A 25,148-nucleotide genomic window follows, 5' to 3' on the forward strand; every position below is an offset into this window, starting at 1 on the left:
AATTATTCTGAGTAAGCAATAATGAGGTGTGCATTATATAAGGCTGATACTAATGGTAATCTATTATTAAAATTTAAGAGTTATACCAGCTACGTTTCAAACAGTCCTACAGCAGTTTTTCTGCTCTAGGGAGGGAAAGCAGCACCTGGAGGAGGGAGGTTGGCGAGGCAGCAGGTTTTACACATGGTACATGGGGTAACGGTCTCTGACCGAGTTGCATCCCAGGTCCTCGGGGCAATCTCTCCGCTATTTCTCTAATTAACTCTTCCACAGCATCCCACCGGCGCTGCGGCGAGCAGCCCTGTCCAGCCGCTCGGGCACGGTCACGAGTCACCGCAGGTTCACGTTTCCAGTGTGTTTAATTCTCTGCCTGATGCTTCAGCGTAACGGATCCCCCAAAACGCATCAGGCGTTAAAAAATTAACAGGGTTTCAAGTTTGTACATCTTAGCGATCCTCACGGCTAGAGCCTCACCCTTGATTTCTCCTGTGATACCCCTCTTAGGCTGCAAGGAGGATGGGAATGTGACTGGCAAAACCCAATGTGCTTTTCCTACCAGATAACCTCCAGCACCCCAAAAAAAGCAGCGTCACGACATCCTCGTCGGACACATGGGCCCTGGCAGAATTCAAACACTCCAAGGGGAGAGCACAGTGTCACATCCTAGCGATGCTCGGCAAGCTCAAGCTGAGCTTTGCTTGGTGCAAGCTAGACCTGCTCTGCCCCCACCCCAGCCCCACTCCTTCCCGGGGCCAGATGCTTTCCAGGCTGGAAAAACCTCAGCACGGGGCTGGGGAGTGGCCACTCGCCCCGATGGGGAACCACGGGGTGCTACGGGACCCATCCCAGCGAGCGGTGCGGGTGACAAGGACATACCATCACCTAGCGCAACCGCACCTCCCCGCACTGCCGCGAGAAAAACAAACAGCAAAAAACCCCAGAGTTTGGCTCATTTTCCTCCTTCCTACATCTTCTGGTGAGAATCAAAAGGAGTCTCTGGGGGCTGTAAATCTGTATGTGACAAACCCATACAGAAATAGGCACATCAGCGAGGGATCGGGCGCTGCAGCGATCTGCGTCTCACAGGGCTCACTGACCCCAAACACGGGCTGGGAATGCAGTGGTCTCACTGCATCGCCTGCCCTTTGGAGGAAAATCCCCCCCGCAGCTTCTATGAAACACAAAATTAAATTTCAGCTGCATTTCAGAGTGTACTGCTGTAGTCTGCAGCCAAGTTCTTTTCTTCAAACGAAATTTTTCAGTAAGTTTAGATCCCAAAGGCAACGTTCTGCCCAAACCGAGCGATAACGAAGCATAGTAATTTCAGGAGAATCAAACTTAGTCTGAGACCCTTCTGCACTGAAAAGGATCTTAAACAATGACAAGCTTTTTGCTCTCCAAACTACATGGGGCGCTGGGAAACAAACCAAAGCAGAAAGGATGGAGGGGACACAGAGCAAGTCGGCGTTTGCTGGATATTTATGGCATCCACCTGCTCTGTCTGCCCACTCCCAGTTGTATCATCACCTACCTGAGCTGAAGGAGTTAACAACTCATCTGGGACAGCGTAACAAGAGACTGGAGTTAGTCATCTCGGCATGTCCGGATCGGTATGAACAGGGAGCTGGCGTATGAATGAAGTTGCCTTGGAGATGCAGCCAAAACCAATGACCAGATATTAACTTTTCACAACGGGCTGCCAAGGGAGGCAGAACATGCAAAACCAGGAGGGTGACAGCCTCCAGCGAGGTGGGAGAGTCAAGATATGACGGGAGTGACCCCTGAGCCTCCCTGGAGAAGTAAAACCCTGCATGTTTTTGCTCAAGGGGCAGGAGAAACATCCCCTTGCAAAGCCAAATGGGCCAAGGGCTAGCAATGAAACTCGGGTCTTGGACCTTACGGGCTGAGCAAACAATGCTCAGATGCAAGATGCTGCCTTTCCTTGATCTAACTTTAAAGTTGCTATCAAAGACACCAGCACCCAGCTCCTTCTTTCTGGAACCAGCCATGGGCACCTTACACAGTGCAGCCAAAATGAGATGTCGTTAAGCAAAAACATTAACTAGTAATTCAAAAGCTGGGCTAATGAAGGTTTACACTTCAGCAAGCACCCCGCTGCCTAACCCCAGCGCTTCATCTCCACTTCCACGGGCAGTTTTGGAGGTGGGTGAGCAAGGAGGAGCGGCCGCTCCGGCCGTCTGCGGGGCTCCTCCGGTCACTCAGCAGGAGGAAACTCAGCTTCGAGCAGAAGTTTCTCAATCTCAAGGTCGCTCCCCACACAGTTTCTCCCACCCTGATGAAGGTTGTCACCCTGCTTCCCAAGGGGACTGGAGGGGGGGGGGGGTGACAGGGGTGCCCAGCTAGAAGGCAGCGGGTTGCACCAGCAGGAAGAGCATCTGCTAAAGCCCACGGGCAAAGCTCAGCTCACCCGGACCTCATCGAAGGAGAGAAGAAATAGCTTCTCAACGATCCCCACATCGTGGCTGTGCTGGGCAGGAGACCCAGTCTCCCCCCCCATCACCCCCCCCACCGCCTGGCTGGGCGATGAACGGGCTGTGAAACTGCCCTCCCGGCTACTGGGGACATCACGGAGCTGAACAGCACCCACCATCTCTCTCGGCAGAAGAACGTGAGATGACACGGACATATTTGTATTAGAGCCTGAAATTCAGAAAGCTCCCGTTCCGATCTGCATGCCAGCCCCGTGGTATTTTTTCCCAGAAGGAAAAACAGAAGATGCTTTCCATAAGCAGACGATTTCAGCAGCTAATTTTACCATCACTTATGGTCGACTTTATGACTAAGATTTCATGCTGACTATATTAATCCTGTCAAATTTCAGAGTGAGAGAGAAATGATACTGTATATTTTATGGCTGCAATAACTTCTAAGCCATTAGACATGCATGCTGACATGAAAGTAATCAAATTGATTTTTTCCTATTACAATGAAGAACTTTGTATGAGCAAATAGTCTTTCTGGCACAGGAATGAAACCCCAAAAAGCCTGCACTCACTCAGGAAATTAGGAAATTGCCACGAGCCACTGTTCAGAAATTTGGGCATTTTGCTTACTCACATGTTATTGTCACCAAAGCTGAAAGGAACATGTTGGTCAACCGAACAAATTGAAAAAAGCCAACATGAGGGATAACTGGAGGTTTTTGAAGCAGTGTTAAATATTGCAGAAATTGCAGTTAATTGCTTTCCCAGCATCAAAGGCTGCACCACGCCTTTTTTAAGCTCATCAGACACACCGAGCCCCTCACTTGGGACTGCAGCTTGCTGGCCACCTCTCCAGGTGTTGGGTAGGCAAGATGGAATTGGTCAGAAGTTGCTGTTTAGAGGGTTTCTCAGCAAGTCCTGAAGACCTGGAAGTATTAACGGATATACTACAGGTGCCAAGATGAGGGGCTTGAGCCCCATGTGCTTGTGTGTGGATGCCGAGGCAGCAGTAAATGAGAAGGCCCGTGTGCCAGGTCAGCTGAGAAAACCAGCTTTGTTGTCAGTGTGGCCTCTGCTCCATCCCTCTGCAGAAAGCAGAGAGAAAGACAGATAATTTAAAATAATTCTTTAAATGTAAATAGGTCTTTAATTATAAACTCTGCTTGCTTAGTGTTTTTTTAATCCTAGCTCACATCCACACTCAAAACTAGGAAGCCGTTCTTTGGCTTACAGTAGCTACCTAAAATTCTAATTTAAAAACCTTTAATCCCGACACATTTGTAAAGTTCTAGAGAAAGTCGGGTCAAAACGGCCCCTGCGATGGGCTGACAAGTCGCAGGGCTGAGGTGACGGTCCGGGGTGTCCCTGCCATGTGTGGGACCCCCCGTGCCAGGGCACCCCCAGGGCCCGGGGCGGTGCGGCCGCTGCCTGCACGGGCAAGGGCTCTGCAAGCCAGGCCTTGCACGGGAAGGGTGAACCGGCCTGCACACCTGCAAGGTGCAAAAACCCGTGAAAACTTGTTTTCTTCCTCTGATGCGTGAGCGCATGTTGGGTGTGAGAGGACAAGACCGGCTAGGTTCAAAGTCTTGAAAGACGTGGTAAGCAGAAGCAATTAAGGGTAGATAACACGTATAATGTATTAGACTTACATGGCGCCCTGAGAGGTGTAGTCATGTCTCTTCTACAGCCAATAAAATTTAAGGTTTTCTTTTAATTTTAAATACGGATCTCATACCTTTTTGTAGAATATTATCAATCATTCAGTAATGTCAGATCTTTCAAACCAAGTAACCCGCAGATAAAAAATTTGCATATGTATGTGCTAAACCTGTCTAAAGGGTCAAATGAAGATGGGGGGGTGTGTGGATGTCTGTATGCATGTATAACTTCTTCAGCCTCACAAAAGAATTGCAGACTTAGCACTCATTTAGTTGCAAATCAAAATGCTCTAGTGACGCTCTATCAGTAAGACTTATTTTGGGGTTTGTTTTGTTTGTATTGTTTGGGGTTTTTTAAAAAACAAAAATAATTTAGAAATACAAAACCATAAACCCACAACTACATGATCACCTAAACCAGGAATTGCTAAATGCCAATTTTAGTGAATTCATTTGTCCTACTACACAAGGTATTTGTAAAGTCACCGGTGCTGCCGCTGCAATCCAAACATGCAGAAGGTTTCCACACTCATCATTAAACAAAATGAACTAACTTTTTGGATCGCTTTTACTTTTTTTTTTTTTTTTAATTTAGCTTTAATTCTAATTTAAGATTTAGCACCTTTCACAAATAGAAGTTCACAAAAGTTCAGAGACTCACACTTGCATCTACAGAGCCTCTTGCTGCACACCCACGTAGATGCACTTTGTTATCAATTTCTTACCTCGCAGAACCTGAATAAAACCATCGTGTGACTTTGCCGCGATCTCTTTCAGGAGAGGAGAGCTCTGCCCGAGCAGGGCTGAGCAAACATCCCCTCGGCTGCCTTTGCCACTTCTTCCAGTGTTTACGGTTCACATATTTTTTACATGAGTCCCCTCCTGCCCGATGCATGGGGACGCACGATCCGGGGAGCTGCAGCCCGGCCGTGCCGGTATTTCATCGCCCACATTCCTTTGCAGTGACCGCAGCCCTCGGCACCACGGGCGCTCCCCGCGCTGCTACCGGCAGCCGGGGAAGGGGAGGACTTGGGGTGACACCCCCCAGCAGTGCTGGGGGACAGGGACAGCTTTGAGGGGTTCCTACTGCTACAGCTCCAGCTAGCATCGCCTCCTGCATTTAAGAAAGCAGAGTTGGTTTGGGGGCTTTTTTTGGTTTGGGATTTTTTGGGGTGGTTGGTTTTGTTGTTTTTGTTTTGGGTTTTTTTATTATTATTATTATTTTGCTGGTTTGGTTTTGTTTGTTTGGTTGGTTGGTTTTTTTTCTGGTGTTTTGTTTTGTTTAAATTGCACATAACCAAACCCTTTCCCAACAAAACCCAAGCCAGAGCCCGTCCCAGCACACTGAGCCCCATTAACCAGTGGCCAAACAGGTCCCCTCCGCCGCCCCTGGGGATTTTAAGGATCCCCCCACCCCAAGCAAGCCTGGCCCACATACTGGCCTGGGATCTGGCGAGCTGCAGCTCCCCGAGGAAGATGGCTAGTTGGCACATGAACCACAAGCCCCAGCCCACAATCAGCTTCACCTGAACCGTGGCACCTTCAGCTACCCAGCAGGAAACAGCTAATCCTTTCAGCCAAATCGCTACAGAACTGTGCTTTAAAGTTATTACCCAAACCCTCCAAATCCATAGTTTTGCAAAGGTAGGAGAGGTCTCCTGGGAGAGGCGGTGAGCAATATCCACGAGTTTCTCATGACCTTACGGAGATTGCCATGACAACACCACTTCGATCCTCCAAACATGGATATATTCATTTGCACTAGTGTGATTGAGAATAATTAGAGCGAGATTCCCCGAGCCGGGGAGTCACAACTGTACAGCAGTTCACGGCAGCAAAGCCCAAGTTTCGAGGGAAGCAGCCTCAAATTTAAATGTAAAAAAGAAAACCCACAACACTCTTTAGAGCTGCGTGACCTAATTCATTATAAAGAATGTCAGTTAGCAAACCTTTTAAATAAAACATTAAGCTAGAGGTAATTTGAAGCCTTGTGGATTTTGTTTTACTCAATTATTTTCTAATGCTTCAACTTCAAGAATAAATATGCAGAAATGAAAAAAAATGCTAAGGGTTTCATTTAATTCTTTTTCAAAAGAAATGAAGACATTCATACTAAACCAAAATACCCTCACAACCAGCCCAGCTTTTTAATTAAAACTTTTATGTCCTACAAGATTCTTGAAGGTTGTAATATCTGCTTCCACATCCGTGAGCTAGCATCATGCTTGCAGAAGGGCGAGCCCGTAAATGCACATTAGAATAACTTGTGCCACGCACTACTATAACATTTCCAAGACATATACTCACAAATTAAACCAGGTTTGAGTATCTTTTTTTTTTTTCCTTGACCATAATTTACATAACCAGTTGCAATTTTCACTCTCTCTGTTGGGCAGTTTCCCTCCAGCAGATGATCATGCTGGCCTCTGGTTTGGTTTTATTAATGCATGATGGTAAGAACGTGGTTGTAGCGAGGCAGGTAGAAATATAAAACCTGGCGAAGAGCAGTAGAGGATAAAAGCCACTATTGATATGCACGGTCTAATATGAGGTTAATTGGGAAAAGGGGGAAAACAAAGGGAAGGAGCTTGATGATTAGCACTGCAAATGCTCTTCTAAAAAATACTACAAGACCCAAAGAAATTCTATTTCTTCATACTGCAGCCCTTCAGAGAGGTTGGGCTTACCTACAGAAAGAATAATTTAGAGTCTGGCAAATTTCACAGTATTTTAAAAGACTCTGAGGTCTTCATTCAACCTGGACAAGCTTTTCTGAGCCTTCTGCCCCGTCACTGGGCAGGTTCCCAAGGGAAAGACGGGACTTATGCAAAGGGAGCAGGGTGCCCTCAGCAGATGCCCAGACTCTCCCGCGGGTCCGGGTGCTGCCCTTGACACGACCCAGCTCCATGCCGGGGTCACACCACAGCCCCCAACCATACAACACTCCTGGTCTTTGCATTTACCATGTTTTTCACAAGAAAAAGAGCAAACCCAGCTATTTATATGCAGGGCTGTTGTGTTGTTTGGGTTTTGGTTGTGGTTTTTTTTTGTTGTTTTTTTTGTTTGTTTGTTTGGTTTTTGTTTTTTTTTTTTTTAATTTCCTAACTGCTGCAGCAATTCAAGGGAACAAAATTCACTCTGCTCCATTGACAGGGAATATTCCTGACTGGAAATACAAGGGGAATATTGGAAAAGAGAAATCAGTTGTCCAGCATGAGAGATAACCCTGCTGTGCTGGTTAAACCCAGCCCTGGGCACGCACCCAGGGCGTCAGGCAGAGCCCAGCAATGCAGCCCACCTCCGAGGATGGAGCCCACCCAGGACAACTCGAGGAGTGGCTACCACACGTCCACCAGCCCCACGTCCCCCGGGATCTGCGGGGACAGAGCCTCTCGGTGGGACGGCTGCTGGTCACTCCTCAGCCCATATTCTGGGATAAGCAAATCCAGTCAAAGAGGAGTCGTCCTTGGGGAGGAAAAAAAAAAAAAAAAAAGAAAAAAAAGCATAGAGCTAAATATTTGCTTTTCATTTGGCAGCATCACTATTTTCAAGAGGATACCAGAAAGAGAATTGCAGAAACGTGCATAACACCACTCCTCCAGCGAGTCTGCACTATGAAATGCCCAGGAAACCAACCCAGAAGATAAAAAGATTCCGTTCTGCCACCATGTTTAGAGTAAAACACCTCACTACTTTGACTCAACCTTCCATGCAACCTCTAAAGAATTACAAAGTCATCATTCCCCATTAATCCAGTCAGTGGGTCCCATTATCTCCACGCTCAACCAGCAGCTGGTTACAGGGGAGCAGGGTACCAGGAGGTGCCACGGGGCAGATGCTCACTGCTGTAATTATCCCATCGCAACCACACCCTGGGGCCACTTTTGGACTATTAAAAGTTCTCCTCCGTGCCACCAAAAAGTGGTATTTCCTGTTGGCCCAAGGTATGAAGCACCCCCGTGCACGTGGCACAGATGCGGCCACCGCCCAGAGCACTCCAACCCCGCTCTCACCAAGGGCCTTTTCAAGATCGAAAACTACTGATGAATCCTTTCCTCTGCAGCAGAGAACAAACAAGGATTAGTATTCACCCGTTCATAACAGGGAAACCCTGCAGCTAGAGGTGGAGTCAGTCAATGCCTGAACATCCAGCCTAAGTTGCTTGACGAATGCTAACTACGGCTTCCAGCTTATTTATCTAATTTGGTTTGATTTTAAAATATTGAGTTATCTAACCAGATACAAAAAAAGAGTCTGAACATTTCCCATGCCAGTGAAAACTCTCTCTGCCATTTTCTGATGCTATAATTCAATATATATCTCTGAATATTACTGACTTTTCTCAATCACATTTGTATTGAGAAATGCCTAAAAAAAAAATCAGGACAAAGGCTACAGTTTTTCAAAAGTGCTTGAAAAATGGGGTTCTGCAGTGAATGAGCCTTTCCAACTCTGACTGCGATCTGCAGCCTGTAAATAGTTTAGTCATTTAAGCTGGTTACAATACTTATTAGGGTCTAGTTTTGTCAATCAATCCATAATAACAGCAGGACAGCCAACACCTATAAAAGAATCCTCTCGATTTTAGTAGAGTCTGGGTTTTGTATTAGAAGGGGGCAGCTCTGAACTGATACAACCAGTTTCTAACAACAACAACAAAAAAAAAATATGGAGGAGGGATGAAGTCAGTGACCAAATCCACAAGGACTTCAGCCAGGCCCAGGATCTCCTCCAGGAACATGCTGATGCTCAGAGAAACGCAAAGAAGATGCCAAGGCAGGACCCCCTGGGGGCAGGACCACCCGTCCCACCGTGAGTGTCCGTGGTCCAACCTCCCAGCACCCAGGCAGTGCCCCTCATTCAGGACAGTCTTACTGGTACCAACAATACAGAGCCTTAACAGTGCAATAAATGTGTAATATTGGGGTTTTGGGGAGTCTGACACTGTGAAGTGTGTTTAAGTGAGGTACCTACACGCCGCTGCTCACGGTGAAGGCGATGCTGTGTACCCCTGCCCGCTGGAAATACGAGACACATCACCAAATCATTTCAGAGAGCGACGAATAGCTGAAAACTAACAGAGCCTGTAATGACTATCAGTACGGATTTGAAACAATGATCTAAACACGAAAAGCCTCCCTGCCTATTCCTGAACCCATGAGGTGAGATACTCTCCCCCCCAACCCCAGCCCTCATTTTAAAATTCATCCTTTATCAGCTTGAGTTGAGAAAATCCAGTAGAAAGGCACAAATGGATTGTGCTAGTAAGCAGAAAAACTGTTACATCTTCTGAATGTAATTTTGCCAAAAGCCTCTGCACAATTTTTTTTTGTCACGCTTTGCATTATGAAGGAAATTTCTTTTTAGAAGAACAGGAGAATGATTTGCATAATATTCTTTGCAAGTTAATATCAGCCTCTGATAATGATCTCTGCATAATGCAAAAACGTTTGAGAAGACTGTTACAACACTAAGTAATCATATTTTAAATTATGTTTCCCTTTATAGAAAGGTGTTGCAAAAACACACAGACATGAAATCTGTCTGTTGAAGTCCCAAGAACCACCTGACCATCTTCCCACTATTCTACTGTTACAGATTGCAACACTGCCTTTCAAAATCTTACAAAACAAATTACGCTGCAACAGTCTGGCTTCACAGAAGGCAGAGCTTTTTCCTGTGCTGATGCTCCAGCACATTACATTTCACAAGAGCTTCTGATGTACTGCACAAGTTAAGCAAGGACCTGGAAATTAAGATGTAATACAATTAGATGTACTGCAGCAATTAAGGTGGGTTCTCCCATCCGTACTCGCACCGAGCTGTGCCACGCTGCCGAGCCACAAGGTACCACCGGGGCATACCCTAACTGCCACCAGGTACTGGGGACACTGGTTTATCTGGGTTACTCGTTTTGTCTGGTTGGCTGCAGAGCCACGTACCGAGCACTGGGAATTAATTAAGACCGTGCCACCGCTGCCATGTCCCCACCCCACAAGAAGATGCCCCCTCCCGCAGCCAGCAATCTTCCCGACAGCTCTCGGAGGGATTAGGTGTTGTCTGGTGCAGTCACAAGATCTCCATTCACGCCGTCGTTCATGCCTAATTAGGTCAGGAACTACACATAAAAAGAAGAGGTCCAGGAGGAAGCCGTTTATACACACATGCTGAGCAGCATCCTATTAGGTGTGGGCACCGACTACATCCCTCAACCCATCTCCAGTGGGGGTTGTGGGTGGGAAGCTAATGCACTTGGATATTAAATGCTTAATATGTCACTAAGACTTAACAACCACAACCAGGTGGTTTAAACCTAAGCTAACCTTCCCCGAACTAAAATAAAACTGCGAAAGGAATTCAGATAGGTTCTTGGGACAGCCCTTGCACAAGACAATGAACTGCAGGAGTCACACACCTCAATGAATCGAAGACAGACAACACGTTCAGACCAATCTATTTCTCATCATACGAATGATGTCATGGTCTCAGATCTGGAGGCAAGCACGAGGCGGGACCCACGGCGTAGGCTGTGCTCCCGAGAACATTGCCATGCAGTGCCAACGCCGGTAAGTGCCCCAGAAAGCAAATGTCCCCAGCCTCTGCCCATAACATCCTCGGGACCACAGAGGGAAGTACATATAGTCCGGCCAGAGCTACCCACGTCTCTAACATATACAACAGGGCATCATTCAGCCTTGAGGGTGGGTGGTTTTTTTCCCCACCTACAACACTAAGTCTCAAATTGAAATACCAGATCTGTGCAGCCAAGGCATGGAGAAAACAGCCTCCTGCACGTCGGGGTGAGCTCAGCAAGGCGGTTGTGTCTGCTCAACTGCTGCACTCAGTATAGAAATCACAGAGACCTGTGATCATTCCTCTCCCCTACAGTTCTGGTAACTTTGTCCAACCGCGTTCAGAGACAGGCAGAAGAAGAACAAGCAGGGCTGACAGTATTTAGGGGAGATTTTTTGGAGACACTCATTTCTTGGTGGCGTTGGCTGCCGCAGTGTCATTAGCCTGCGTACACACTCAGGGGATTTTGCTGGGCCTTCAGCACATTGAGTCTTCCCACAGGAGGCTGCACCTACAGCTGCTCTAGCACTGGGGGTACAAAGCCCTGAACCCCCCCCGCTGCTGCTGCTCAGCGCTCTGCGGGGCCAGACACTTTCACAGGATACGTCAGGTCCCAGCACACCCCGCCTGGAAGCGGCCCAGGATAACAATCCTCCACTCCATCCCATCCTCTGCTTTGCATACCTTTTAATGAGTTTCAAGCGATTCCTTGCTACCCCTCATCACAGGCTTCCTTGAACGGGTTTGCAAACTCCTCGCCCTCTCAGCACCAGAAACATCGACGCGGAACCCACCAGCACCATCCTCGTCTCTGTGCTGGAGACGGGGCACCAGGCTCCTCTGCAGCTCCAAAACTCATGCAATGGTGACCAAATAGAAAACCAGCGATGGATGCAACACTGGAAGATGAGAAAAATCAACAGCTGCCTCAGGCTCTCATGCTCCGGTGCAGACCGTGCCCGCAGCACACACCGAACGGCAGTCTGGGATCAGGGCGCAGGGCGGCTGCTGGATGCCGCAGAAATGGTGCAGGGTACAGAACTCGTTACAACTCTTTAATGAGCAGATTTAAAAATCAGTCGACTTGGTTTGCAGAGCTGCGAGCGTGGCGAGGAAGCCTGGCCACCGGCTCGCGGGGGACGCAGTCGCACAGAGAGCCCGCGAAGAGGCGGCCACCCCCTGCGCGAAGCCACCGACGCCTCCGGCCACATCCAGCTGTGTCTCCAGCAAACCTGCAGAAGAGTTTCAGCAAACAGCAGAGTGGGCAAGAATTTGCCCACTTTTCCAAGGACCAGACCAAAACTGATCCTTCCCCATGATGCTGCAGCACAGCAGGTCCCCCGGGGTGAAGCCCCCAATGCCCTGACCTCTCCGGGACACTGAGCGGTGCAAGCACCATTGGGAACTTGTTTGGGTTTTGGGTTTGTTTTTGTTTTTTTTTTTTTTTAAAAATTGCAAGCAAATCTCTCCCTTCCTTCCCCAAACTGACACATCCATCCATACTGATGGGTGGCACCACCCGATACAATTCATACGCACCCAACACACCTCCCGTGTCCCCAACACAGCCATCACCTGTGGCAAGAGGACATCGAGAGGAAAAACTGCTCCGAAGTCCCAGCAAACACCGCAGCCGTCGGCACGTGCGCTCAGGAGATCACAAGGGTGTGGGAACTGCCTCGTGAACTGCCCGAACCGAATATTTCTCTTGCTAATGCTGCACGTTGTGTTTTTACGTAACATTTCTGAGAGGCAGAGGAGGAGGCCAGGAGCAGGCTGGAGGGTGGGAAGCGGACACAGCCAGACAGCGAGACATCCAAGTGATTTCCGTGGCACATATCCGTGCTGCACCGTCAAGGGAGGCTGCACGGCTCCTGTTGGGCAGGCACTCTGCATTACCTGGTGTTGCTTTATAAATATATTGCAATTGAACCGCAGATAAACTGCTTTAAGAATCGGGGTGGAGGGAATACCAGTTTGGAGGTGCGAGGGCTGCACTTGTTTTTCCAGATGGTATAAACAAATCATGACTTTCGCTATATAAAAATCTTGCAAAACAGTAGTAAAGGCTACTGGAATATTTTTGGTACTTAAAAGCACTTAAAAAGCCACATGATGCACTGCAGACCTCACCAGTGGACACACGTGCCACTGTAGTGGTCCTCTGTATTTTGCTGGTGGCCAAGCATCGAAAGTAACGCTCGATGCTCTGCTGAGCTGGGGTGGGATGCACGGCCTGAACCAGCCACGCTCAGGCTGCAGGTTCTGCTCGGGATGCAGACCCTGAGCAAGATCTACTCAGAGCTTATCACAGTGCCAGGCAGGTGGGACCCCAGAGCCTGCAGAGCTTCTCTCACCTCTCGGGCAGGAGCTCCATGAGGCAGCAGCTCTCTGCCATCAAGCCCTTCTGCAGGGGCTGGTCAGCCCAGCAGCACTCAGGCAAGAACAGACTGGATCTTTCTGAACGGTATCCATTGGATTTTGGTTGAAAAAAAAAAAAATTAGTGGTGTTGGTAAAGATCTGTGAGCCTTTGTAAAAACCAAACAGCTCTGGTCTCTGCAGAAAACAACCTACCCATGCAGCGTGACCGCTGCCAGGACTGCTCGGCTCCAAGCCCTGCTGCCTCCAAGGACGTGCCGTGATTTCATCACTTGGTTCCTCCACCCCCTCCAAGCTGCACTGCCCTCCTGTCCTACCACCCCAGGCTCAGCTCCCTTCCAAAGAGCAAAAAGTTAAGTCCTCCCTTCTGTGTCGTTTCTTGTGCCGAATCCAGATCAGTCAGCAAGTGCTGCAGGATAAGCCTCCCGTAGGGCCACTCACAAACAAGACAACAGCCAGTTTGGGATCTTAAGGGGAAGATAAATGAAGAAACTTCCTAAATTTGATTGTAAAAATATTCATGAAGATACCAAGTGGCTTGGGCACCTCCAGCTGCTCTCTGCAGAAGCGCCCGCCGACTCCCAAGCCAACGCACAGGTGCTTGTGCAAGCCCGCGAAGGGTCTCGAGTGGGGACTGTCGGGCAGCCCACGTAAGCCCAGGGAGAGGGACAGACACTAACACAGGTATTACTGACAGCAGAACATCAACCGACCTCACCCACAACTGTGATGAGCTCAGAGAAGGCAACGGCTCGAGATGCGCCCGGCTCCCGAGCTCCTCTCCAGGCTGGTGCCCGCTGGGACAGCGCGCTACGGGCTCTTCCCCAAACTGGTTCATGAATCTTCAAGGATACAGGACTAGAAATCTTTGCAATGCTACGCAAGGATATAAGAGCTGCTTTGTGCTGAAATCAGCATTGCAATCTGGAAGCAGAAGTGCTGCCCCCATTAGTGGATCTGAAAGAAACCCAGAGCCAAGCCACCCCAGCTGGCAGCTGGGGGTCTCCAGCCCTCGGTGCCCGACTCCAGAGCAAACCAGCCTTGGGCTCAACGCTTACACTGCAAAACCAAAGCACTACATGTACATTGGGCTCAATCTACGTTTTTAGCATTGTATAATAAACAGTAAGAAAAAAAAAAAAAGAAGAAAAAAAAAAAGACAAAAGACCCAACACTCATCTGAAAAAACAGTTATTAGATTGCTTGAAATGACTTGAAATGAAATTCCCACCGATTTTATTGGACTACTCGGATATTGATTCTGGTGTGCTTCTTGCTCGGTCTGCAGCACAGAAATTCACGTTGCTAGAAATCCCACCTGCATGCTGGGCCAGAAACACGCACTGGGAATGTTTGGGGTCGCTTTGTTTTGCTCCCTCTTTCTTGGCCTACAACTACCAGTGCGCATCAATAAAATAAGGCAGGAATTTCAAACAGTAATTTCTTTGTTCTTTGCCTGCATGTCTGCCACCATGCTGAGAGATGGGAGAGCACAGGAAGCCTCGATGCCCACGCAGGGAAAGGAACGTGCAGCACAGATGCCACATCTCCCATTCCTGCTCCGGGGGGGGCCGTCCCTGCTGATTCTCAGAGGGCTTCTGGACCAGATTTGCAGGTCCCCTTTGGGACCCTCCCAGCCTTCCTGCCCTCGGGAATTCCCTCCTCATACAGGATCCCCACAGGAGTGTAGGATGGGAGGGCAGAGACAGAGGTTGAACACACCAGGATATTCTGCCCATCTTTGTCGCTCTGGTGGGGTGATTTCCCTTCCCATCCCCTACAGCAGTTTAACTTGACTGGCATAAATGCTGCTGGTTTCACCCACGGGCACAAACCAGCTCCCTGGGGTATGCCTGTGCCAGCATGACACCACCAGTTCCCCCGACCAGCAGAGCTGGGACATGGACAGGTCACACTCCAGCAAAGTCTCCCCCACTCCTGAACAATAAGATGATTTTGGATCCTCATCCCAAATTCTCTCAGGTTGTAAATTCACGTGATGCCTGAACACCTGACACAAAACAACAACAGTATAAATGATTTTTTTTTTTTTTTTACCCACATAAAAAGGGAATAAGCCAATTAAGCCCCAGTCTGCTGTGTGTGAATAGCTAGTTCAGAGCTCCAAGAAAGTGCCTCCATCACCCCGGCCGTCCAACATCCGAGTCCCTGTGATGAGGTGCCAGCAGCACGCTCTGTGCTTCACGGCTCGCTTCACAAGGCATGAACCCAACCCCAAGAAACTGCCATCATTTCCTCCCAACCCCTGCAGATGTTTCAGCTCAAGCAGGCCTCCTGGCCAACACACCAGCATCCACTCCCTCGCTGGCCTGCCTGCCCAGTAAAGCACTGTGTGATGGCACAGCGAGCTCGGAGGAGAGTGGAGCGGCTGGAATATTACAGCTCTGCATTTTCCAAATTTCTATTTAGCTTTTTTTTTGTTTGTTTTTTGTTTTGTTTTTTTTTGTTTTTTTTTTTTGTTTTTTTTTTAAAAATCACACTTGCAGCATAAACACAAGCTGGGCTGGTACTCCGCTCCAGCTCCCTCGTTGGGATGTGCTCATCCTTGGCCTTCACAGCTCATCCACTCACGAGGTGCATCGCTGCCTCCTCTGCAGCACACTCACCCCGTTACCAAGTCAAGGCCCCATCCCGATGCTGGGAAGGGCAGTTGTGCTCTTCACTGAAGGATCTGCCCTTCCCAACTTTCTCCAGCATCCCACAAGAGCTGCAGGAGATGCGAAGCTCTCCGACAGCACAGGACAAAGCTCTAGAGAAGGTGTCCAGAAGCCAAGCGAGCGTGAAGCCTCGGGCCAGCCAGCACAGAGTGTTCTGGATGGGCTGGAGGATTTGGCCAGGCTGGAGCGGCCAGCGCAGCCCGTGGCCCTGAGGGAGCCGTGGCACGGATCCTGGGAGCTGTCTCATGAGTCAAGAAGTCCCGTTGTTCGATTCACTACACAGCCTGTGAATTAGTCAATCCTCCTCTTTTGCCTACCCCGTGGGCTGGGTGGGGGGGGACGCTGGCCCCCATCCAAATATTGTGTAAACTGCAAAAAAAAAAATATTAAAAAAAAAAACAAAAAAACAAACAGTTAATCTGTAGAAATACTATTTTGGAGGAATGGGGGAAAGCTGGAGCCCTGACGGCAAAAGATTACTTGATGTTCTCCCATTCCCTTCCTCCAAGAGCCTTAAAAAGGCTTCCCACCATCCCACTACGGCCCTTCTCACATTACACTCGGATAAACCGAAGAGGAGCGTGGTGCTCGTGTCCTGCCCAAGGTCACGGTGACAGCAAACCGCCGAGGAGGAGCCCAGCCCGGCGGCTCCCCGGGCTCTGCCCCGGCCACCAGCACCAGCGTTCCCGAGCCAGACTGGCCCCGCTGGGCAGGATCCAGGCAGGGGAGTGATGGAGATACGAGGCTGTTTTCTGTCGGCTTCATTTCCATGGGCACCCCTGCAGAAAGCTAATGCAACCTTCCCAACTTCTATTTTTTTAAAAAGGCTTTTCTCTCCCCCTTCTTTTTCTTCCCCCCAGTTTTTAAAATCCAATTATAGCACTACTCTCTCAGCAGGGGTCAGTGTAGAATAAGAATCGCCTGAGTTAATGGACATAAGACCAAGAAAGATTAATGCCTAAATGGTTTCAAAAGTTGTATGATGCGGATTTCATTAACATTTTAATTGTAATGTATCTTTTAATCTTCTTTCACACTAACGGTTTTATATGCTTCAAAAAAGAAAAAACTGCTGACAACAAAAATATCAACATACCAAAATTAACAGACAGAACTGAGTGCTGTAATGGGAACTGAATGAAATGCAGAAAACCGTGTTAATGATGCATTAAGACTAGGAATTGTACTCAGACAAAAGTGAAAGATTCAGCGCTACAGTTGCATGCCCTGTCTTTGCCTTCCCCAGATATTCAGCACGACCCCAGACGTGTGGCTTTCAGCGGGGTTGTGCTGAAGCAGTATCCCAGATGGCATTACCAAATGCACGTATAGATTTATCAAAAAAAGTGTGCTCTAAACCTGGCAATTAATCTAATTTAATCAGCGATACACCGGAGCAGCAGACTCGGAGGAGGCTGCTGCCGCTGCCCATTTCCCTCTATCGCCGACGTCGCTGTCACCACGCTGCAGGCTCAGGTACTGTGGCCACAGCAGCGTTCACAGATGTGAAAGATGCAGTTACAACCACCGTGCAAAATTTTGTTTTACTTAATTAGAAGACAATTAAATCTGAGCAGCAATGTTCCATTAAGCATGGGCACGTATTGATGATGTTAGCATGTATAAATGGAGGGAGGCACAAAAGGAGAACATCATTGTGGAGCAGACAGATGAAGTTTCGGACAACTTTGTAGAAATGAGTGCCTGAGCGATCGAGATGCTTTCCTCTGCCTGTGAGGCTGCAGCTATGGGAGCGATGCAAAAATCGCAGCATTTTACTTCATGGTCCATCAGAACTTGTTAGAAGGGTGAAGATCTAGCCTGAGCGATATAAACCCTCCATACAACCATTTGCAAATCAAAACCCACTAAGTTTGCAATGAGAGTGTGATTCCAGCCCTAACTATGACAGAACATAACCAAAAAGCACATCATCCTACTCAGATTTAGTCCTATGAAGGTCACTACAGCCGGTGCAGCGCCGAGGCAGGTTTCCAGTGAAGGGCCACCTACGAAGGGGGGGTTACCCTCGTGCTGGGGAATTTCCTTACAGCAGGATCTCAACCACAAGCTTTGCACCCAAGAGAAGAGCGAGCCACTGCCCGGGGGGGTCCGTGGGGCACCAGGGCAGCCAGGCACATCCCATCCTACTGGAAGTCTCCCACCCAACACCAACCAGGCCCGTCCTCCCCTTCCCTTGGAAATCAAGTCATTTTAGCCACCTTCCAACGCATAAAACCTCACTCCCCATGTCTTTCAGGCACCTGGCCACTGCCTTCTGCACAGCGCGCCTTGAAACGCCAACCCTTTATTTATACACCTGCATGTTAGACCTCTATGTAGCATAATCCCTTCAGAGCTTAGTGCCCTGGAAAGCACCGAGCACCGAAACATTATCGCTCTTTTGCCCTGTCATCACTAAACACTGTCTTCTACAACACCTCTGCGAGGAATTACGTTGTTTCCAAGCCTAACCCTTGTTTTCCTAATGCTTCATATAATCGGAGCGTAAATGTTTGTCCTATGACAGAGAGAACTGGCATGTAAAACATGTACCCCCACACAATATATATATAACCAAGGCTGCCATATGCTTCCCCAGTGGATATCATGACAGGAACGCACGCGTGGAGCCGAGCCAGCGCTGGCACCCGAACACAGGACCCTTTCCACACAACCGCTCTGCCACCGAGCCCACGAGCCTGAGTAAGCACAAGCTCGGTCATATTTAAACTTGCAATTCCTCGCACATGCCATTCTTTACTGTGCCACCAAAATTCAGTCTCCAGACACCCAGGGATGAAAAACATCTGGCTCCTCTCCCCAGATCAATAGATCCAGAAGAGCCCCGATTGCTACAAACGAGATGCTGCAAAGTAAAGAGGATTTTTCTTCTCCTGTTTTTCCAAATGATTAATAGATCCTGATATTGGCTTTATTGCTGCGAGGATGACACCGGGAGGTGAAATATTTAATCTCATCCCGGTGACTATATATGGTCACCCTGATGGAGTCACCTCCCTCCCCTCACGCTCCGCTGCCCTTCGCTCCTGGCACTGGCCTCCGCAGCAAACTGGCAGAGCTTGGGCACAGCGCCGGCGAGCCAGAAGTCAGCAGACTCCCCACGTTACTGTGCTCTCTTTCCCTCTTTCCCAATTTTTTTTTGGCTTATATTTTAAAAAAAAAAATCTTAAATTGGCAGAAAAAAGAGAGACTACATAACTACTAAGAAAAAAACCCACGTATTTTAAGAGTACTTTATAGAGAATTCTTGCACAGGGAAAAAAAAAAAAAAAAACCAACAAAAAAAAACAAACAACAAAACAAAAGCCTGTCAAGTTACTTATGTTTAAGTGTACTGTTCATAATCACTTAGAAGTTTAAAAAAAAAAATAAAATCAATCTTGTTGTGGAAAGTGTATCAATTTATTCAGCCCACGCACACTGGTTTGTTATTGGAGGGTAGTTTGTGGCTGCTGAAGCAGTAGCAGTGATTTCTGCCCCCCCATCCACCCACCTAGGGGAAAAAATGCACTGAAATATTTGTCTTCATAGGAAATGAAACACAAAAATGTACTTGACGTGCAAATTTTTTTTTAAAAAAGTCTGACGTGAGAACCTCTAAAAAGACGGAAGCCAAACTGCGATGTCTGCGAACAGCCCTGGGAACACATAGAGCACAAAACGTGTGCCAAATGCTATTTATCTTCATTTTATCCCATCCAGCTGAGAGCTTTCGGGGGGGGGGATGTCTCGGTCACCGTACCAAGTAACTGCTCTCGCCACCACCGGCCCCGACGCCTCCTCCGGCGAGGAGCTCAGAGGAAAAGCTGGTGTCGCGCACGGGCTGGCAATACCAGCAGCCCCCCCGTCCCTCCTGCCCTCCCCGTCCGTCAGTCCATCCGCAGGGCAGCCTCCGCCCCAGCCGAATCCAGGGATGAGGAAGAGTGTGGTACCTCCAGTGGGCTGAAACCTCCCATCAGGGAGAAGGAGGAGGAAGCCCCGCACACTCCTTCCATCACCCAGGGCTCTACGTGGCAGGCTCCATCCCAGCAGTCCGATTTTTATTACCTCCGTCCCCATTTAGGAGTAACCACATGACAAATCCGAGCGCAATCCTGCCCAGCGGAGCTCGCCTGGGATTGCCTCTCCCTCCCTGGGATGACAGCATTTTAGCAAGTTTTCCCTGAACAGCAGCATTTGTGGATATAAAGACTGTAAAGTTCAATATTTTCAAAAATTTCTGTTCTGCCTCCAAACATTTGCTTAAAAACAAGTTGAACTTAAAAAAAGAAAAAAAAAAAAAATAAACCACTAATGAATCACAGTTCCTAGCAAATGAGCAATTGCAGTTGACACAATGAATTATGCCTGAAGCAAGCTGGGAAACATATTTTGCAAATGATCTCATCCACAGGCAAACCTGGCATGACACTTGATTTGCTAAAAAAGACACAAAGCCTGTCAAAATTCCTGTCACTTCGCAAATAAAGTCAGGTAGAGAAAACCAACAGCCTCACCCTCTTTTAAGCATGCTTCACCTATTTCTCAATTGCTCTACAGGCTTGATTTTAAAAAAAAAAATAAATAAAAAACAACCTACCAACCCCACACAGGATCTCTTTTAGGTGCGCCCATCCCAGCTGGGTGCTGAAGGCTATCAGATCTGCTTCCACTTCCCCGCACGTAGATGGGCTGGGAGGCTGCTCTTTGGATGGCAAACGCGGGCTCGGGCTCGATTTGAAGGCTAATTGCAGCAAGATACAATGCTCTCACTGGCCATTAGGTATGGCAGGGAACTTACAATTCAGTTTAATTTCCTCCAGTTGAATGCCTGTATTTTATTTCTTTCATTGCATTCAACTAAACTCAAAGAAATGTAGGAAGATTTTTTTTTTAAAAAAAAAAAAAAAAAAAAAAAAGGACAATTGAAGTGCAGCCCCCAGCTCTTCAGCATCCTTGGAGCTCTCTAGGGCCTGTTCCTTTAGGACCAGCACAGCCTACCCGATCGCCTCACCTAAAAAAATCTGGCTGGCTCAGAAAACCTGGGAAAATTTAAACCCGTGGCTGAAGCCTCCTTCTAACCCCATTTTGTCAGGCCTGGGTATTTTTAAACACAGGCATTGTACAGGGCAAAGCAAGAGCAGAGACACATCACCCTTCCGCAGGTTGTTTCGCTATGTTTATCCCCAATCCATGCCATCCTTCACTGCGCACTAATTTAAGTACTAGTATGTGATTAAAGGCAGCTCCCAGGTATAGCACATCCCCGCAGAGCTCAGCAGCCCGGCACGAGCCCTCCAGAAGACCCGGCAGAGAAATCAGCCTTTATAAGACAACAGTTTAAAATAAGTATTTCCATTCGGAGGTGAGATGGTTTGCGTCCCCACTCGGGTAAGCACACGCCAGTCTGGAGGTTTCTCTGAAGCAAACCCAGAGCTCACTGAGCCGAACAGGCTCCGGCAGGAGAATTCTTGGCTCTTCCTCCCAAAGTGCCAACCAGCAACGCTGCAAAGTGGCCTCGCACCTCCTGACACCTCAGCCTGGGAGCTGAACCAAAACCCAGTCCAAGAAAGGACTTACGTAGGCTTTACAGCCAGGCTCCATCAAGTTCAAGGAAAAGGGATTTTTCTTTTCTGGATTTACTAGCAGTAATGATGCTCTACATCCCCCGGACCGGCAGCACAACCGCCCCGTGGGGATGCTGACTGGTCACTGGTGCTGCTGAGAACCAAAATCTGCCCCCCCACACCCCAAACCCAAGGAGACCCCCTCAGGAAAGCACGGCTGGGCGAGCAAAAAGGCTTTTTATATTGCAAGAGGGCACTGAAAACATCTCTTCCAAAGGGATACAGCACCAATGGGCGCATCTTATTGAAAGGAATCCATCTTCTAGGAACAAAGGAGGACTCTGGGGAAAAGCTGGAGGAGACATGAACAACCAAACCCCCCCCCGTGCTGGGGACAGCGAGAGCTCCGGGCCCCGAGCTCGGGCCGGAGGGCTGGGAAGGGGAAAGAACCGTCCCCACAGAGAAGTGGGGTCTGGCCCAAGGGCTGAACCCCCCTCGGGACAGGGGGGGTCCGAGCCTGGGAACCGCAGGCGTTTTGGGGAACGCTGCCCTGTGCCAGCCCATGGCCTGGCCAAAACAGAAATGGCGTGTTTGGCCCGAGCAGGCCCCTTCAAACGAGGGGGAGACCTCCCGCTCCCACTGACGCCTGACTTTCACCCAACTATCTGTATCATCCAGCAAGCCTTGCAAGTTTTCTTTCATAAATTTTAAGTTCTAGAAATCCACCCCTCCACCCTTTAGTGTCCAAATATTACACCTTTTCTCCCAGGAGGCCTTAATTATAAGGCCTCTACAGGAGGGAAAAACCCCAAACCCGCAGCAGTTATAGCTACAGAAGGACATTTATACTCAGAAGGAGGAAGATAAAAATCCCTAATTATTTTATATTTGCTGCTTACTTCAGATCAAACTATCATTACCTCCATTATCCACACCTTGAGGTCATGGACTTACAGTCCTAGGCTGGGCAAACAACATCAATTCAGCTAATAAGGAAAGGCTCAGCTTTATTCTTTTTAGTTGAAGGGTTTTAGTTAATAGCAGGCTACGAATAAGGCAAGTAATTTGGGTTTAGCTGTGCTTAAGCGCCGTGCTTTTGAGCGGGGCTGGCTCCCTGGGTCTCCCCCAGCACCCAGCGGGGTTTGCAGAGCCGCCCCGGACCCGCCGCGGCTACCACCGCCGAGCAGCCGACGGGCCACCGAGAGGGCAGCAATCATTCCGGTTTGTTTGCCGATTCCAGCTTCTCCTACTGTTTAATATTTCAGCTGGAGAAGGTAAACCGGCACGCCAGCCCCTCAATTACACAGGGCGCGAGGCAAACATTTGGCAGGCGCGGAGCACATCAAGCTGCCCGCAACCTCGCAAATGCCTCCTGAAAGGAGGAAAAAAGTGAATATTCAAATTAATGACCCAGCGGGTAATGGAGGCTTGGCTGGAAGTGATCCTGCACTTTGCTGTTGGTCGGTACGGGTGAGCCCGGCGGAGCGCAGCACGCGATGTACTGCTGTCGCTTTATTTTCCTACAGCAGGGAAGATGTTTGGAGAAGTCCTTGAGCACAGCAAACGCACTTTAACTACAGCAGCCTGCAGACTGCAGCAGGCGGGGGAACGCGCCGGCGCTCGGCAAGGCGCTTTCCCAATAAAAAACTCAACCACCTACCCCAATTTCCACTGCCCCCCCCCCCCGCCCCCCCCCATCCCTTTAGACACCGATGAGCGGCTGAACACCCTGCCCCTCGCCGACCGACGGGTCTCAGGTGCTGGGATGGGGGGCACAGCCGCCCGTCCCACAGCAGCCCCCCAACCGCGGGAGTGGGGCACCGGGCACCCCAACGACCCCGGGGATCGCTCTGGAGCTCCGGGGCGTTCAGCTAGGTTTGGTTTTGTTTTGCCTTTTTTTTTTTTTTTTTTTTTTGGTTGTTTTGTTTTGTTTAAACATCTCCCCTTTCACAGCGTTTTTCTCCCCTGGGAGAGAAAGTACGAGCCTGCGTCTGCATTTAGCCATTAAAAAATAAAATATCCAGCCAGCACTGCAGTCTCTTCAGAAAGGTATTTCTAATAATAACCCGATTTTCCACATTTGTGCAAGACTTGAAAACACAGCAGGAACTAACCCAATTCATCCCCAAATCCCGCTTCCCATGGGCAAGGTGGGGGGGGGGGGGGGGGGGGGGGGGATGGACACCCAGCACCCCTGGGTGACCCCTTCCTCCCTCCCCGTCCCTCACCCCCCAAACCACCCCCCTCGCACCCCGGTTTGGCGGAGCCAAACCCTCCCTCTGGGTAACCGCAGCGTGATAATGAAAGGAAAGATGATTAAAGGCGCGATGTGCGTCTCCCCCCTTCCTTCCCCCCCCCCCCCCAAAAAAAAAAATAAAATAAATAAATAAAGGGGGGGTGTTTTGAGGCGTGTTGGCGTGTTGCACAGCTTTCCCCGAGTTTTAGTATTGGGGGGGGGGGGGGGGGGGGGGGGGGGGAAGGGTGTGTGCGTGTGTTAATAAAATATAAAAAACGGGGGGATGCTGGGTGCGCTGCGGGTAAGCGCGGCGGAGCCCCCCCCCCCCTCCCCCCCCGCCTCCCCGCCCCGGCGCGGTCCCGGGGGGCCGTGGGCTCACCTGCGGGGCGCCGGCCCCACGGACGCTGCCCTGGGCCTAGCGGCGCGGTGCCGGCGGTCCCGGCGGCGGCAGCAGGAAGTGATTCCAGCCGCTCCTCACATGGACTTTCCCTGACCTCGCCCAGCAGCGCCGGCAGCCGCGGCCGCCGCGCACCGGAGCCAGAGCCGGCACCGGCACCGGGAGCGGCACCGGCACCGGCACCGGCGGGGGGGGGGGGGGAAGGAAGGAGGGGGGCGTGGGGGGGGGGGGGCTGCCTCCCGCCACCGCCCCGCTCCTGCTTTTCACCGCCGCCCACACACGCTCCCCCCCCCCCCGGGATGCCCCCACTCGGGGGGAGGGACCGCGGGAGGGCGGGACCCGGGCACGGACACCCCCCCCCCACCGGCCCCGCCGCCCCCCGGGGCATCGCCGGGCAGGGGAGCGGTGCGGGCACGGCCGGCCGCAGCGGCCCGAAAGCTATTTTAGTTTAGTTTAGTTTACTTTATTTTAGTTCATTTTTTACTCTTTTTTTTTTAATTTTACTTTTTTTACTTTATTTCATTTTATTTTATTTTTGTATTCCTTATTTTATTTTTATTTTATTTTTTACGTCTTATTTTATTTTTTATTCTGATAATTTATTTCAGTTTATTTTACTTATTTTACTTTTATTCCATCTTACTTTCACTTTATTTCATTTAATTTTACGATTTCATTTTTTATTTTTTATTCCTCTTTTTATTTTTTACTTCATTTTTTAGTTAATCTTATTATTTTTTATTTAATTTTTATTTACCTTTATTACTTTATTTTACTATTTCAATTTTTCATTGTATTATTTACTTTTGTTTCTTTTCTCAGTTTTTTATTTCATTTTATTGCTTTAATTATTTAACGATTTTATTTTTTGATAGAATAGTTCCATTGGAAGGGACCCACAATGTTCACCTTGTCCACCTTCCAACTGCCTTGTCATTTTTTTTTATTTCATCTTTTCTTATTTTCATTTTTCAAAAATGTATTTAGTTCCTATAGGATGTTGGAGCAGATCCCCCGCAGGCTCCCCCCCCCACCTGCTCACACCGCTCTGTGGGCTGCAGGCACCCTGCCCCGCTCCAACCCCCGGACCCTGACCCTCACCCCGACCCCGGCCCACGGCGGGACATGACGGTTACACAGGTACCGTGTGCGATGCTCAACATGTGTGGATGTTCTCAGAGGGTCCCAGCCCGGCTCTTGCTTTTGCCCCAA

At 49.1% G+C, this 25,148-nt stretch overlaps 1 protein-coding gene across 1 annotated transcript in view; it reads right to left on the reverse strand.

Moving 5' to 3' along the window:
- The window catches only part of NACC2 (NACC family member 2), a 62,337-nt gene extending 38,123 nt beyond the window's left edge, over positions 1-24,214 (reverse strand). The window contains exon 1 of the mRNA XM_042786605.1: positions 23,919-24,214. The gene's annotated coding sequence lies outside the window, so the exon portion shown is untranslated. The remainder of the gene's footprint in view (positions 1-23,918) is intronic.
- Positions 24,215-25,148: the final 934 nt, after the last annotated feature.

This window comes from Tyto alba, unplaced genomic scaffold (genome assembly GCF_018691265.1).
Source record: "Tyto alba isolate M040663 unplaced genomic scaffold, T.alba_DEE_v4.0 Super-Scaffold_11, whole genome shotgun sequence".
Taxonomy (NCBI): domain Eukaryota; kingdom Metazoa; phylum Chordata; class Aves; order Strigiformes; family Tytonidae; genus Tyto; species Tyto alba.